This window comes from Aedes albopictus, chromosome 3 (assembly GCF_035046485.1).
Source record: "Aedes albopictus strain Foshan chromosome 3, AalbF5, whole genome shotgun sequence".
Lineage (NCBI taxonomy): Eukaryota > Metazoa > Arthropoda > Insecta > Diptera > Culicidae > Aedes > Aedes albopictus.
The window spans coordinates 96,262,667-96,277,038 of NC_085138.1; the positions used below are offsets into that span (position 1 = coordinate 96,262,667).

Sequence of the window (14,372 nt, forward strand, 5' to 3'; positions counted from 1 at the left end):
CTCTCTGCGCCATTACTGGTATGGTGCCTATCAGCATTCTTATCAGTGAGGACATGGAGTGCTTCGAAATGCGCGGCACAAGAGGCATACGCAGGACTGCCAGGATGGCCTCTATGGTCAAATGGCAGCGCGCATGGGACAGTTCCACCAAAGGAAGGTGGACCCATAGGTTGATACCGAGGGTAGATAGTTGGATTAATGAGCGCCATGGGGAAGTTACATTCCGTCTGACACAGGTCCTTTCAGGTCATGGTTGCTTCCGACAGTATATATGCGGATTCTCTCGAATGCCCAGTGTGCAATGGTTTAGAGGAAACGGCGGAACACGTTTTGTTCGTGTGTCCGCGTTTTCGCACAATGCGTGACCGCATGCATGCCACATGCGGGGAGGACACAACTCCGGACAATTTGGTCCAGAGGAAGTGCAGGGATTAGGTTAGCTGGAACGCCGTTTCAACGGCTATCACCCATATCGTCTGGGAGCTACAGAGGAGGTGGCGCATGGACTCAGAGAATGGCTAGTTCAGATGCGGTACAAGAGGTGGACCAGGGGTTCGGAGTCGGCTTCGTAGGTCATACCGGTGCCCTGCGGTCGAGATCGACCTTTACAGCGATTAAGTGGCTGCGGAGAGGAAGTCCCGGTAGCGGAGCTGTCGTGGCGTCGGTCTACTGGGTTGGATCCGAGCCCGCGGTTGGAAAGGGGTTCCCGGCAAGGGTCGGGGTAGGTGAGACTCTGCTGCCTCTGCTGTCTGCAACCTTCGGTTCATCTGATAGGACCTGAAGGGTAGTGATACCCTTCCGTTGCGGGCAGGTCAGATCGGGTTGCACGTGAGCATCAGTTCTTGATGTCTGCTAAGTAGTTGGGCGCGGGCGGGGTTGACCCTGCCCGCCTTCCGAGGACAAAGGGACCACTCGGGAAACTGGCTAAGCGCCAGCATGCCAAAGCGAATCATCAATGTTCGTTGCTGCAGGCTATGCAGCTAACCGTGAGGGTGCGATGTGCACTAGCCCCGCTCAGAAGCAATGCCATCTTGGTGGTTCCGGAGAGACGAAGGGTTTGGCGACCATAGAAATGTGTTTTAGTGGGTCGAGGAGAGAGAGTAGTCCTGGCTTTTACTATTGTTGTAGAAGACGGCCTAACCCCACACTACCCTAACCTTCCTGTTACGGTGCACCGCGGTGTCTGTTGAGCAGATTTTTCCCCCCATGGTTTAGAAGGGAAAAAAAGAACTGCGGATTACTCCGTTGTTATCATTTAACCTCTCTTTATAAACCACCACAGCTTGAAAACTCGCCATAAAAAAATGCGAATGCAAACATCGGCCGGTGGCGGCTAGTCGGAGGAAAAAAGTGAAAATCACTTTTCACTCTCGCGCGATACAGATTACATACCTCCTCCGTCGGCGTTGGTCCGGGTCCAAAAAGCATGACGAATCATCCACTATACTAGCCGGCAGGCACTGCTCTTCTACCGCTACCGGCGCCAATTTAAAGCCTTCTCTCGACGATGCGCGTGTTGTAGTCAAGTTTGTATTTATTCATGTTCGGATGCAGTCCATCCGCGTGCGCGATCGTGCCTCTCTCTAGAAGACATTAAATGCTGCTGCTGCACTGCACGATGCTTTAACCACACGAAATGATTTAAATCAAACATTGACTATTTAGCACTTGGTCAAGATGAGCTGCATGGTTCCAAGAGGAGGTCCCAAATGTGCGGTCGGTAGCTGAAGCGTGATGAGTTTCATAAATAAAGAAAAGTAAAATTACCGGCACGGTGCAGTGGCGGCGCGGCGTCGTGGTTCCGGCGATGCCGGTCATCGCTGAGTGCTAAATGGCTTTGCTGATGGTCACATTTTTTGGTCACGAACAATATCATGATCATCGTCATCACTGGCGTCATTCATCTCTTTATTGCTGGTTGTGGTGATCGCGATCTGGTATTGTATACCATAATTAGCGATTGTTTAGACATTGATGTTGAGAATGTTTTATACAGGTATACCTCGAATTACTGGACCCTCAATTATATAGACCCTCGATGTACTTCGATTTTATATACATATCACCTCGATTTTATGACCGGCCCTAATTCTGCGCAGTCCCTAATTCGGCGCACTTTCTCGAATATACCACAAAATCAGGACCGCTAGTTCAATATTAGCTTCAAATATATTTTTTGAATATTGTTTCAATAGTAATGAAAAAGTTTGTGAAGAAAAATTTTTCAAATCAACGACCATTATTTTGTAAAAAATAAAATGATGTTGCAAGTGCTGGAAATTACCTGAAATCTGTGTTCGTTAGCGAAGCTGCTAAAAAGTTGCCTCATGAGCTGAAGCATTTTGCAACATAAATAATGAAGAGAATGTCTGCTTTTCCATGCACATCCTGTACAGCTGTCTTCGGGGAATCAGAATCGGCAAAAAACAATTGAGTTTTCTTCTTCTTTTCTTAATCTTCTTGTTCTTCTTAGGTGCGCAGAATTAGGAACCGGTATTGAATGGTGGTCCTAATTCTGCGCAGACATTTCAACACTAAGTTTTGAACATATAATTAATAAACAAACATCATATAAATGCCACCATAGTTATAACTAGGATATTCTATGTTTCTAGCAATCCGGTGAATGTAATTACGTCTCAACAAGTTAGTTTATAAACTTCGAAGGCTAATTTACGATTCCGTTTTTGATCTGATAGTTCGACCGGACTAATCACTTGTTTTAAACATTTGCTATCAACCTCGGGGGAAATTTTATGTATTCATGCAAGCATTCGTCAAATGCGATATTTGATGTGAGTTTACATGGAATTTTCTTAAACAGTGGAAACCCTGGAGTTAGGCAAGAAAGAAGTCTCAGTTTGCAAACAAAGATTGTGCCACCTTGTCATGACCAAAAAGTTTATATTGCCTTTAGAAATTAAAGTAAATTTTACTAATATGTGCATATGCGGATAACTAAAAAGCTTTACGTAGTAGTATTCGATAATGCTAATGCTACAAAATCCTTTTGTGTATTATGATTGAAATTCCTTTTGCTTAGTAATCAAAGTAGGTAGTATCAATGTTGGGGACATGCAAAGTTCCAATATGGTCGTAATGTCGTATAAAAGTTGAAAATGAAGAATTCAATTGAATTTCATCTATGAATCATGTTCTCATTACAATATGTTATCTTTTCAGAGTTTTTCCCATGTGCGCAGAATTAGGAACATTAGTGCGCAGAATCAGGAACATTCCAAAAAAAGGGTGCGCAGAATTAGGAACAAAGACACACTTTAGAATTTTCATTATTTTACATATAAATTGAGTGTTTTGTATAAAAATTATATTTTTCCCTTATTTACAAAGCTAATAACTATGTGCAGTCAAAAATTCAGCCAAATCGGTTTGATTTGGAATTTGTTACAGCTGATTGAAATTGAAAAAGTCTTAGGTGCGCAGAATATGGGCCCTCCACGGTAAATTATTTAATATTCAATCAGGTTAAAACTTGCAGTTTGTATCATGATGAATTTTAATGAAGGGGTTTTCAGCCTTTTGACACGCGGAGCACTTCATATCAATAAATTGTTTTGTGGAGCATCCATATTAGCGAAATAGCATACCTCATGACATACTTTGTTCTATATATTCATCGTAATCTCATAAATATTGCTTTGTGCATTCAAAATGCAAATATCGAATGCGGGAACACCAAATGCGGTAAGATTTTCTAACAAGTAACCCGATGTCAGTGGGAGCTTTTGAATCCTAGGTTGGCGGTGATATTGACTATGGTTGCTAAGTTGCCTTTGGTAACATTGTGTTACCGCGTTTGAAGCGCATTTGGGCACCGTTTGCATCCTGAACGCACACAGCAATACTTCCCTTTCTGACTTAATTTTCTTTTTATAAATATCCCTGGCTTTGTCGATGATCACGATGAGCGGAGTATATGGGGTGATTTGCATGCATGCAATCTGCTCATTCGCCAGATTTCCGCTCAAAGTTTTCTAACAAACTTTTTCCAACATTTCTTTTGACTTCCTCTCCGAGAATTGTATTATATTCCTGATATTTTTGGTAGATGCCTGCTGATTGAATTCCAAAATTTGTAGTAACTTCCATTAAAAGGTAATTGTAATGCTTCGGCTGATTACTGACAAGATGAGTAATAAATTATTTCTAGTGCTGTCATGGTAGAATCAGAGCTAGTTAGTCAATGTTTCCCGATTTCACCGTCCCTTCACGTGTACATTCCCAAGGATAAATTCCTGGAGGAATCTTGTAGTAGGAAACCGCTTGAACGGCAGTAGGAAAGGTAGGAACCGCTTGAGCAATTCTTGAAGGAACTCCTGGAACAACTTCTACAAGAATCCATGGTACAACTTTTGAAGAAAACCCTGCCGAAATTTCTGAAGTAATTCTAGTAATATTGAACAAGTCTCTAAAAATATTCCCGAAAGTATCGCAAACGAAACTTCAAAAGGAATTTAAAAAATCTGAAGATAATTCTGAATAAATTCTAAAAAGAATTTCTGAAAAATAAGGAATATTTTTAGAGTTCATCGATGGATTTTCTGAAAAATTTCCGGAAAGAATACCTGGAAACTCCTGGTGGAATATCTAACAAAAGCTCTTGGGATATTTTTGAAAAATTACAAACAATGTTTTAATATTTTTTTTGAAAAACCCATAGAAGAATTCTTGAATATGCGCTTGGAGGAATTCCTGGAGGAATTTCTGATAAAATCTCTGTGTCAAGGGAACGTCCATAAATTACGTCACGCAAAAATCGATCATTTTCAACCCCCCCTCCCCCCTATGTCACACTTTTTGTATGGGACCTCTGAAATTTTTGTATGAGTCGTCACACTTTGCTGAAACCCCCCTCCCCCCTCAAAGCGTGACGTAATTTATGGACGTTCCCCAATTTCTGCAGAAATCTATGTAAGAATGTCTTCCAGCCTTTCCATATCAATCCTCTGTAGAAGTCTGCAAAATCTGTAGGAAAATATCAATTTCTAGAGGAATCCCAGGAAGTTTTTCTAGAGGAATCCCAGGAAGTTTTTCTGACAGAAATTCAGATAAAAAAAAAAATCTCTGGTGCAATTTGTAAAGCATCTCCCGGAGAAAGGGTTGAAATAAATCCGTGGTGGATCGTTTGAGAGAATGCTTGAAGGAATTTCCAAAACACTTTTCGGAAAAAAAATCTCGAAAAAGAAAGATAAATCTCTGAAGGATTTTCTGAAAAAATCCCTGGAGGAATTTCTACCAAAAAATCATACACAACCCTTCCTGAAAGCTTTGGAGAAATCACTAGTTGAAAATCTGTAGAAATTGGAAGTTGCTGTAATTTTTTATGAAATCCTTGGAAGAACTTCCAAAGTAACCCCAGTTCAAATTTTTGAAGGAACTTTTGAAATATTTTCTGAAAAACAGTTTCTGATGGCATCGCTGAAAGTTCTGAAGGAATCTCTGAACGCATTTCTGTAAGAATCCCTTGAGGAATTCCTACTAAAACTCATGAATGTTTCTTTCGAAAAAAGTGGAGGAGTTTCAGAAGTAAATCATGAAAGATGCTTTGGAAGAATTCTTTGTGAAATTTATAGAATAGAAGGAATTTTTAAACAAATCTCTGAAGAAAATTTTCAAATGAATCTTTAGAAGATTGTTTGAAAGAACCCGTGAAGGGTTTTTTGGCCGAATACTCGGAAGCTTTCCGCAATAAAAAATAAAAAGATGTTTTACAAGAATTTCTGAAGAAATTTTTGGTAAATTTTCTAAATAAATCTCAAAAAGATTTTCCAAACGTAGGCATTCGTTTATGCATAAATAATTAGGAGAATTTCTGAAGTACGTTTCTAAAACGCTCAATGTATGAGTTGCTATAGAAACAGCGAACTACCCCTTCGATTTTCTGCGTTTGTGGATTTTGTTAGATACGGTGTTTGGTAAAGTTAGGCTTGAAAGGTTCGTAAACAATCTTGAACATTCCTAGCTACGATCAATTGCGGCTCTCGACGAACAAGCGCTCCAGTGTTCTTGCTAAGCATCCTAGAGGGTTGGGGTCTTCAGCAAAGTTGTCTAAGTTGATTGGTGCTACAGTTTCATGTCTTTGGTTTTGATCTACATCTGCTGAAACTGATCTAGATAAATTGTATCTTTCAAAACGATGCTCTAGTGTTCTCGGTGTGTATTCAAGAGGGTTGGAGTGTTCGGCAAAGTGCTTAGGATTGGTTCGTATTGTATTCTTATATATTTGGTTCTTATATAGATGTGCTTTAACTGATCTAAATCAGTTGTATCTTTTGATGATTATGTAGTGTTTTAGATAAGTATCCTGAAGGGTTGGAGTCTTTGAAGAAGTGTCATAGATTTATTGGTACCACATTTACAAGCCTTCAATATTATTCTAGATTGGCTGTATTTCACTGTTCTAGACATTTTCTTTTAGAATGTCGCTCCATAAATCTAGAATTTGCATTCTGAAGGGTTGCAGCCTTCGGAAAAGTGCTTTAGGTTTATAGATGATACGTTTTATATCTTCGGTTTTGGTATAGATCTGTTGTAACTGATCTAGATCAGCTTTTTTCTTTCGATATACCTCTCAAAAGCTCTAGATAAGCATCTTGATAGAAGGAAGTCTTTACAAACCTGCTTCGGATTAGTTAGTGGAGTCAAACGGGCTGGATACACTGATTTCCAGCATCGTGCGGCGAATAACACCCTCCTTATTTTAAACTGTAGACATTTTTGCAGTTTATGTGTTGTGTAAAAAATGTATTCGAATTCATCCGCTCCGAGTAGAGATAATGAATTTATACGCGTTTTATACCTATTTTTTCCATTGTACATTATCTTGAACAAAGAGTAAGAAGTTATTCTGGACCGATTTGTCAGATGCATCTTAGAGCGGTGTAAGGTTTTCCTTTTGATTTGTTCTAGACCAACTTGTGAAAAGCTCATAACAGCCTTTGCGAATTTCTGCTTATTTCGTTCCTCCTAGGGATATTTGTGCAAGCTCTTACCAGTAACAGGTAAAGCAGACTCCCACACTCAGCCAAATAACCTTAAGATTTCCATAAGACCCAACTTATGAAACAGCCTTTAACCTTCCGTAACTCGCGCGGTTAACTACCTGCGTCAGCACTACGCTAATGCTGAGTACAAAAAGCGAGATTTTTTCAACGTGTTGTACAACATACAACAGCGCGATCGCTCGAGGGTTAAATAATTCATAATGATTCGGATGAATTTAATAGGTTACTCTATGACGTAAAAACGTCTAACAGCTTGGCTTTTATTCATGTTTAGCAACATGGAATTCTCAAGCGTCGGTAGCCGTGTGGATAAAACACGGGCTCGGTGATCCCGACGTTCATGGATGGAATCCGGTCTGCATCATTTTAAGATTTTTTTGTTCTTTTCATAAGTCTATCTTATGAAATTTGTCATAGCAAGCACGATCAATTTTCATAAGGTATTCTTATGTCATCCATAAGAATTAGTTATAGCAAATTTTCATAAGGTATTTCGATGAATTTCGCTAGTTTTTTTCGCTGAGTGCATCTATTCGGTAACGCAACGGGATAAGTTTACATAAAAAAAAACACGCACAGCAGAAACGGGGGAAACTGAGGCGTTTAACAGTTGTTCCGACCTTTTCACACGTTAGTCTTCCTAGACTTGCCAAGATAAAACCGTTCTGTTGTAATATAAATCAAATACAGACCAGACCCAGAGCGAGTTCTAAAACTTACCTAACATTTTGTCAAATCAACTGTGGATAGTATTCAGTCAAAGTTACAGCTTTGCACATCATTACATTTGTTAGATACCTAAAGCCTGTATCCGCAATAATCGGGACACAGAAGTACGGCTGTAGATCTGTAATGAATAGGTAAAGTTGGTCAAATAATTGACTGAGAACTCTTTGGTGTATGTTTATTATTTGCGCAAAATTTCATAAAAATCGATGCATTACTCTTAACTGTGGATGAAAAACAAACAGACGTGGTTTTAAGCATTTTGTACAATCATGACCAATTTTTATTCGCATAATAGATGGTTCTTTTACGCTACAGTTCAAAGTTTTGTGATGATAATTATGAAATTTCGTTAGCAGTTATAATACTTATAGAGACACTTTCTAGCTAAATTTCATCAACTTTGATTAATTGGTTTGAAAGCTACTGGTGTTGATAGGGGTGAGTATAAGTGAAAATTTGTCGAGTTTTTTCCATGTGCGATAAGTGCCTATTCATGACATTTGAATTTCTCTGCCAATTTTCATGAAATTTTTACAGAAAGTTATTGTTTATGTGTATATCATGCCTGCAAAATTTGATGATTTTTGGTATAGTACTTTCAATAGTACATTCAAAACAATAAAGGGTTATGACTTATTGCTGAACACATCTCAGGGGTGAGTATAAGTGAAAATTTGTCGAGTTTTTTCCATGTGCGATAAGTGCCTATTCATGACATTTGAATTTCTCTGCCAATTTTCATGAAATTTTTACAGAAAGTTATTGTTCATGTGTATATCATGCCTGCAAAATTTGATGATTTTTGGTATAGTACTTTCAATAGTACATTCAAAACAATAAAGGGTTATGACTTATTGCTGAACACATCTCAAGATGTTTTTTTTTTTACTTATTCGTTTATTTGGAAGGCTCGGGCGCCACATGGGCATAACTGAGCCGAATTCTTTTGTTTTTACATTAATCTTAAGATGTTATTAGGCCGAATTTGAGCAATTTTATTGTAACTATTGCAGAGTTACAGCTGTATTTCTGTGTCCCGATTATTGCGGATACAGGCTTTAATAATTTGAGAAGTTTTAGGATGTGACTCTGAATAATCCAGTCTGGCGTCCAGCCTGTATTTTTTAATTCCTGTTCCGGTTTGTCACTGCGACCAGTTTTTAGATCTATTGTGACATTACCCGTAACCTTGGTGTAGTACATGTCGCATTACTTAATTGCCATTGAGGGGCAATAAAGTATCGATTTTGATACAGTTTTTGTTTTGTTTTCTTAGAAAACCAGCCTATAATCCACTGGTAGTATGGTAACGGCAACCAATTTAGTTGCATTTTTTCATGTTTTTGAGATAATTACTACTTTATTTGCTTAATACTACATAGTTGTGAGTCTGTCTTTGATTACCTTTCACCATTTTATTTCTAAGACATCGATTTTGTCGGATTTCAAAGGACGCTCATCTTAATCTGATATGTAAAATATCATTCCTTAGAAGATTTATATGTGTCGTTTAGTTTGGAGTATATTATGCTGAGCAATATTTTTATCGATTATCAAAGCATGATATGATCGAAAAAAAAATATCGTGCTAGAATCGAGAGTGATATAATGGAGCGTGATTAAATAGAAACGCGACAAAATTGAAAAACCATTAAAGTGAACTGGACGATGGATTGTTTCGGATTTTTTTTCTTGTGTTTGAACAAATAAATTGGCTGTGTCTATACTATGCTCTGCAGTCAATAGCTGGAGGATTCAACCCAATGAACATTTTTTAATCGAATAGACTGGAAGAGTTTCTTAGAAAATAAAAGGCACTAGGTTTTATGATGGTTCCCAAAACCTCTACAAGACTAATTGGTCATCAAAATGTTGCTTGGGAATGGATTCTTGCTTGACTGAATTCTTTGTACACGGTAAAAACGTACAGTATCCAGCCATGAACTAAACAAAAACTAGCTCGTTTTGTATAAAATTGACTGAACCGAGCGGGAAGTGACTAATATAGGACTCCTGCCCAAATGGTTCCAGACCATAGTAGCATGTGAGTATGTTACCTGTGATTCTAGTCGCTTGAATTTTCTCGTTCTGATACTTTCCAAGACCAATGCAAAAATTATTGTCCTTTTGTCTGCTACCTACCAATATTTCAGGATTCTCGAAGGGGTGGTGACATAAAACAAATTTAATATTTGCTTCGGTCTAAATGAATTATCCATATTTGTTGCTAAAATTATACGAACAAATACTGCCGCACTAGTTCAGTTCCATAAAATCATTGGCAATTTATTTGTTCAAACACAAAACACCTACAATTTGTTCCACTTCTGTGAACCGCAGCATTTACTGTTAGGTTGACTTTTAGAAAAAAGTTATATTTATGAACATCCGAAACGCTTACAATTCACCATTCGCGAAACTAAACTAATCGTTCTTGATCTCTCTATGCTAGAACCGAAAGGCCGCGCTTGACTGGGCATCACCTTGCGGCCGCTAGCTAATTTCGAAAAATCGACCAATTAACTGCACAAACCGATACCTGCCCCCTTCGGTTGCGGCTCGGCCCGATGACCAATATTAACCACAACCGACCAACTTTACCTACAAATAGAGCAAAACTTTTGCGCAAATTGCGTCAAATAACGGAGACTCCGTCGGTGGAACAAAACCCCAAAAATCGACGGCAAACCGCGATGCGCGCACGCCCGCAAAACTAATTTACGTCACGTCGATCGTAAATCGAGTAAAAACCGACCCTCTCAGCTCAGTTTGGGTGCTTGGGTCTAGGCAGGTGGACCTGCATGAGGTATCGTAGAACAGCTGCTCCGCTTCAATTCAATCTAGCTGTTGCACGACTACAACGCTGCTGATGATCATCATCGCAGGCAGCATGCTTCACTTTAAGTACCTGCAGGTCGTAGTTGACGGTGATGACCCTCGGGACCCATAGAGGGCCTTACTCATATGGTAGGCCCAACGATTTAATTACAGTTTTTTTTTTCGCAAAGTCACATAAAGAAGTCTGCCCGTTTTGTTGGACGGGAACTGGTTTGGTTCTCATCGCGGTAATGCTCTGATAGACAGCCAGCCGTGCTCCGGGCAAGATTCATTCATGTGGTTTCAAAAGAGACTTGGGAATTCCAACTGTGTTGGCTTAAGCCGCGGTACGTAGAGTAGCAAGTCACGGTTGATGGAAGCAATTTCTTTTATTGTTTTACATTACAATTCAACACTGTCAAACCAACTGAAAGGTTTATAACCTAAATGAATCCGTATTCCGGTTGAACACCAAAACTTTTCACAGCTTTTAAATCAATGTCAATATAAAAAAAAAAACTTTTCAATATTTTGTTAAGGTTCTCACCTTACCTCACGTCACCTCCCTTAGCGTAGACTCTATCTGCTCATCGCAAATTATCGGCTATCTTGTGTTTGGTAATGCATTCAATAATGATAATAATGATTACACTAGTTTACAAAATGAAACAAAAGTCGTGAACTTCTGTCTGAATTTTAGCCCAATATTGAGTTTTACAACTTTTTAAAATATGGAATTTGATAAAATTTAACCCTCAAAGGGATACCTTAAATGAAGGTCCGTTTTGGAACCCTGGGGTCCATTGGACCCCAACATATATCCTCGCATATCTCGTGATCCTTACTTTTTAAAAGTGTGATGTTTTCAGCAAAGATGTTAAGCAAGTCAAGGCCTATCTAGTGATAGAACAATTTAGTTCGGGAAATTTCCACTAGGTGGCGCCAGAGAGCATTCCAAAATGACCCTGATAAATAGGATGGAACGCTTCATATAAAATTTCAAATTTTCTCATACAAAAGTTATTGCGTGGAGTGAAGAGGAGTTCTCAAATTGTAAAATTTTGCATTACATATTATTTGAATGAACCCAAAGAGACAGCACAGACAAAAAGACGTAACACTGATGAAATTAACGTCCTATATATTGCAAGATCCTGATTACTTGTGGAGTTGGGGTCTTCGGCGAAGTTGTTTTGTTAGTCAAAAACCTTCAGATGATGAACTTACAGATATTCCACCACTAGGCAGCGCTAGTGAGCGTACACATTTTATATTTCATATATCTCAGGATCCGGATTACTTAAAAAGATGATGTCTTCGGCATAGTTGTTCGGTAGGTCAAAAATTTACAGTGAATGAGCTATTTGATCCGCAACTGTGCCAATAGATGAGCTGATAATCTAGAAGATTCTAACAAAAATAAAACAAAGTTTTAACAAACTGAGATATTTGTAACTGATTATGATACAATTTAGTTATGAGTCTCTGACAGTTGAAAAATATTCTAACATAATTATATCAAATTCTGTTACAAATATTATTACGTAACAAAATGTGAGGACGCTTGTCGCTCGAGGTATCTAGGATGCTGGGCTGATATGCATCAATGGATTACTGCACGAATTTATTCTGGCCTGCTTACTCTCACACGAAATTTGACGTTTGAGCGGTGTCGACACCTCTCAAACGTCAAATTTTCTGTGAGAGTAAGCAGGCCAGAATAAATTCGTGCAGTGGACCATTAGCGACATCTTGCAGAAAAAAAAGAAACTAATTTTAATTAGGGTCCGTCCATAAATGACGTAGCATTTTAGGGGGTGACAGGAGAGTCCATGATAAGGCTACTCGCCATGTATTAGGTATGGGAAAATAGGTTACGAGGGAGGAGGGGGTGTTGAAAATTGGACAAAAATGTTAATAATAATAACGTCATTTGTACATGCCCCTTACCAAATAGCCCTTGATGTATTGAACACTTTTGCCGAAGACACAAACTTTCTGTACATTCAGAATCTCGAGATATTCAAGCTAAATATAACTTTTAATCCATAATTTCAATACACACTAGCGCCATCTACTGGACTAATCCCGATTCAATTTGTCCGTCATAAGATTGCCCTTGGTCTATTACACAATTTTGTCGAAGAATTTAAAAAGTATTTCTCAACGTTTATTTGACATGTCATATGTAGCCGAGTTACAGTAAAAAATTTAGCTCACTAAGAGCATTGATTACGGAGAATGAGATGTGTGAAGTGAGCAAAGTCAATGGGAAAGTCGAAAAAATTTTCGCTCTACTGATTCTACACCAAAAACAAGCATCAGCTTTCCGTGTTCAAAAATGCTGTAAACTAGTGTTATTTATAATATTGAATGACATAGTACATAAAAAGTATTCTCAATTTCGACTTCAGTTTCTGACAAAAAAAAATGAAAACTTGCAAAACATTTTTTGGGGTTTTACCGATTTACTTCGAAATTTTGTTTTATATCATTATCAAATTTATGGCCAAAAATTGATGTTATACGATTATGGCTTGCAAATGTTTCGGAATTTCCTCAAGCTTGTTCGGAGCAAATCTTCCTGACATCAAAATACACAACTTTTGTGAACGTATTGAGAACATATTTTCAATTTGGCATAGTGTTTTTATTGCATAAAGCTCAAAAGGATATTTTTCCAGTAGTTTTTGTCGTAGTTCTGAAATTGTTCATATTTTGGCATGACTGTTGTCAACACAAATCTTTTCTCCATTCATACGAGTAACTTTGCTGAACATTTAAATAATCTAAAAATAATTTTTATTGTTTCGTTTGTTGTTTTTTTAAGAGTTTTTCCCAGAATCAGTATATTCTAGGTCATTTCGGGTTACATAGATTACTTTTCACGATTCTCATCGTATTTTTTTTCAATTACCAAATTCTTCCTAACTAAGTGGAGGAGCAGGGTTTTTCTACTTGGGACGTTACATCCACAAGAATTGTAATTTTGGTATACATAATTATTTTCTTGACAAAACCCAATTTTTTAACTCATTATGAACTTTCAGCCTTTTCTGTTTTCAGCCTTATGTTACGAATCTATAATTTCATCCTTTCATGTTCAATCTAATGTGTATTCAGCCTTCAGTAATTCAACCTTATGTTAGCATCCCGAAATGCGTCACAGTTACTTCTATACAACTTAAACTTACGCTGCCGTAACGCTTATATGACATGTGTTTGGTTCGCGTATAAAGTAGCCGAAAACTTAAAAGTGAAATAATTCAAAAATTCGAACTAAACTATCAAAACACAAAACCTGTTTTGTTAGTTTTGATTATCAAACTTTCAATAACTGAGGTCCAAATGTTTGCCGTCATTTTCTGTGCTGCACTATGTCATTAATATAATACTCACCACGAAACGTTTCCGTAGAATATATTTTTCTGTTTCTACCAGTTGAGCTATTCAGATGTATGAAATATCTACTAGAATGCTTACCTGGAAAAAAAAGAAAAAAAATAATAAATTTTATGTTTTAACTTAGTACGTTTGCACATTTGCATTCTAAAGTTAAAAAAAGGTTAAAACTACACAAATCTTTGATGATATTAACATGAGCATTAGACTGGGTCAACAAAGTCGATTTTTTGGAACAAAGCTTTTTTGATTCCGTCCAAAACAACTGTTCAAAATTTGGGAGCGATTCCCAAGTAACAATTTTGATTTTATAGAAAGTTTTTTAGCGATTCAAAAACCCTAACCATAAAACCATTGATGCCGACATGAAAACACTCTCGAGCTCCTTTATGCCTCCAA

General features: G+C 38.0%; 1 protein-coding gene across 1 annotated transcript in view; it reads right to left on the bottom strand.

Annotated features, from left to right (window-relative positions):
* Positions 1-14,372, bottom strand: part of LOC109425594 (uncharacterized) — a 191,480-nt gene that overhangs the window by 93,340 nt on the left and 83,768 nt on the right. The window lies entirely within an intron of this gene.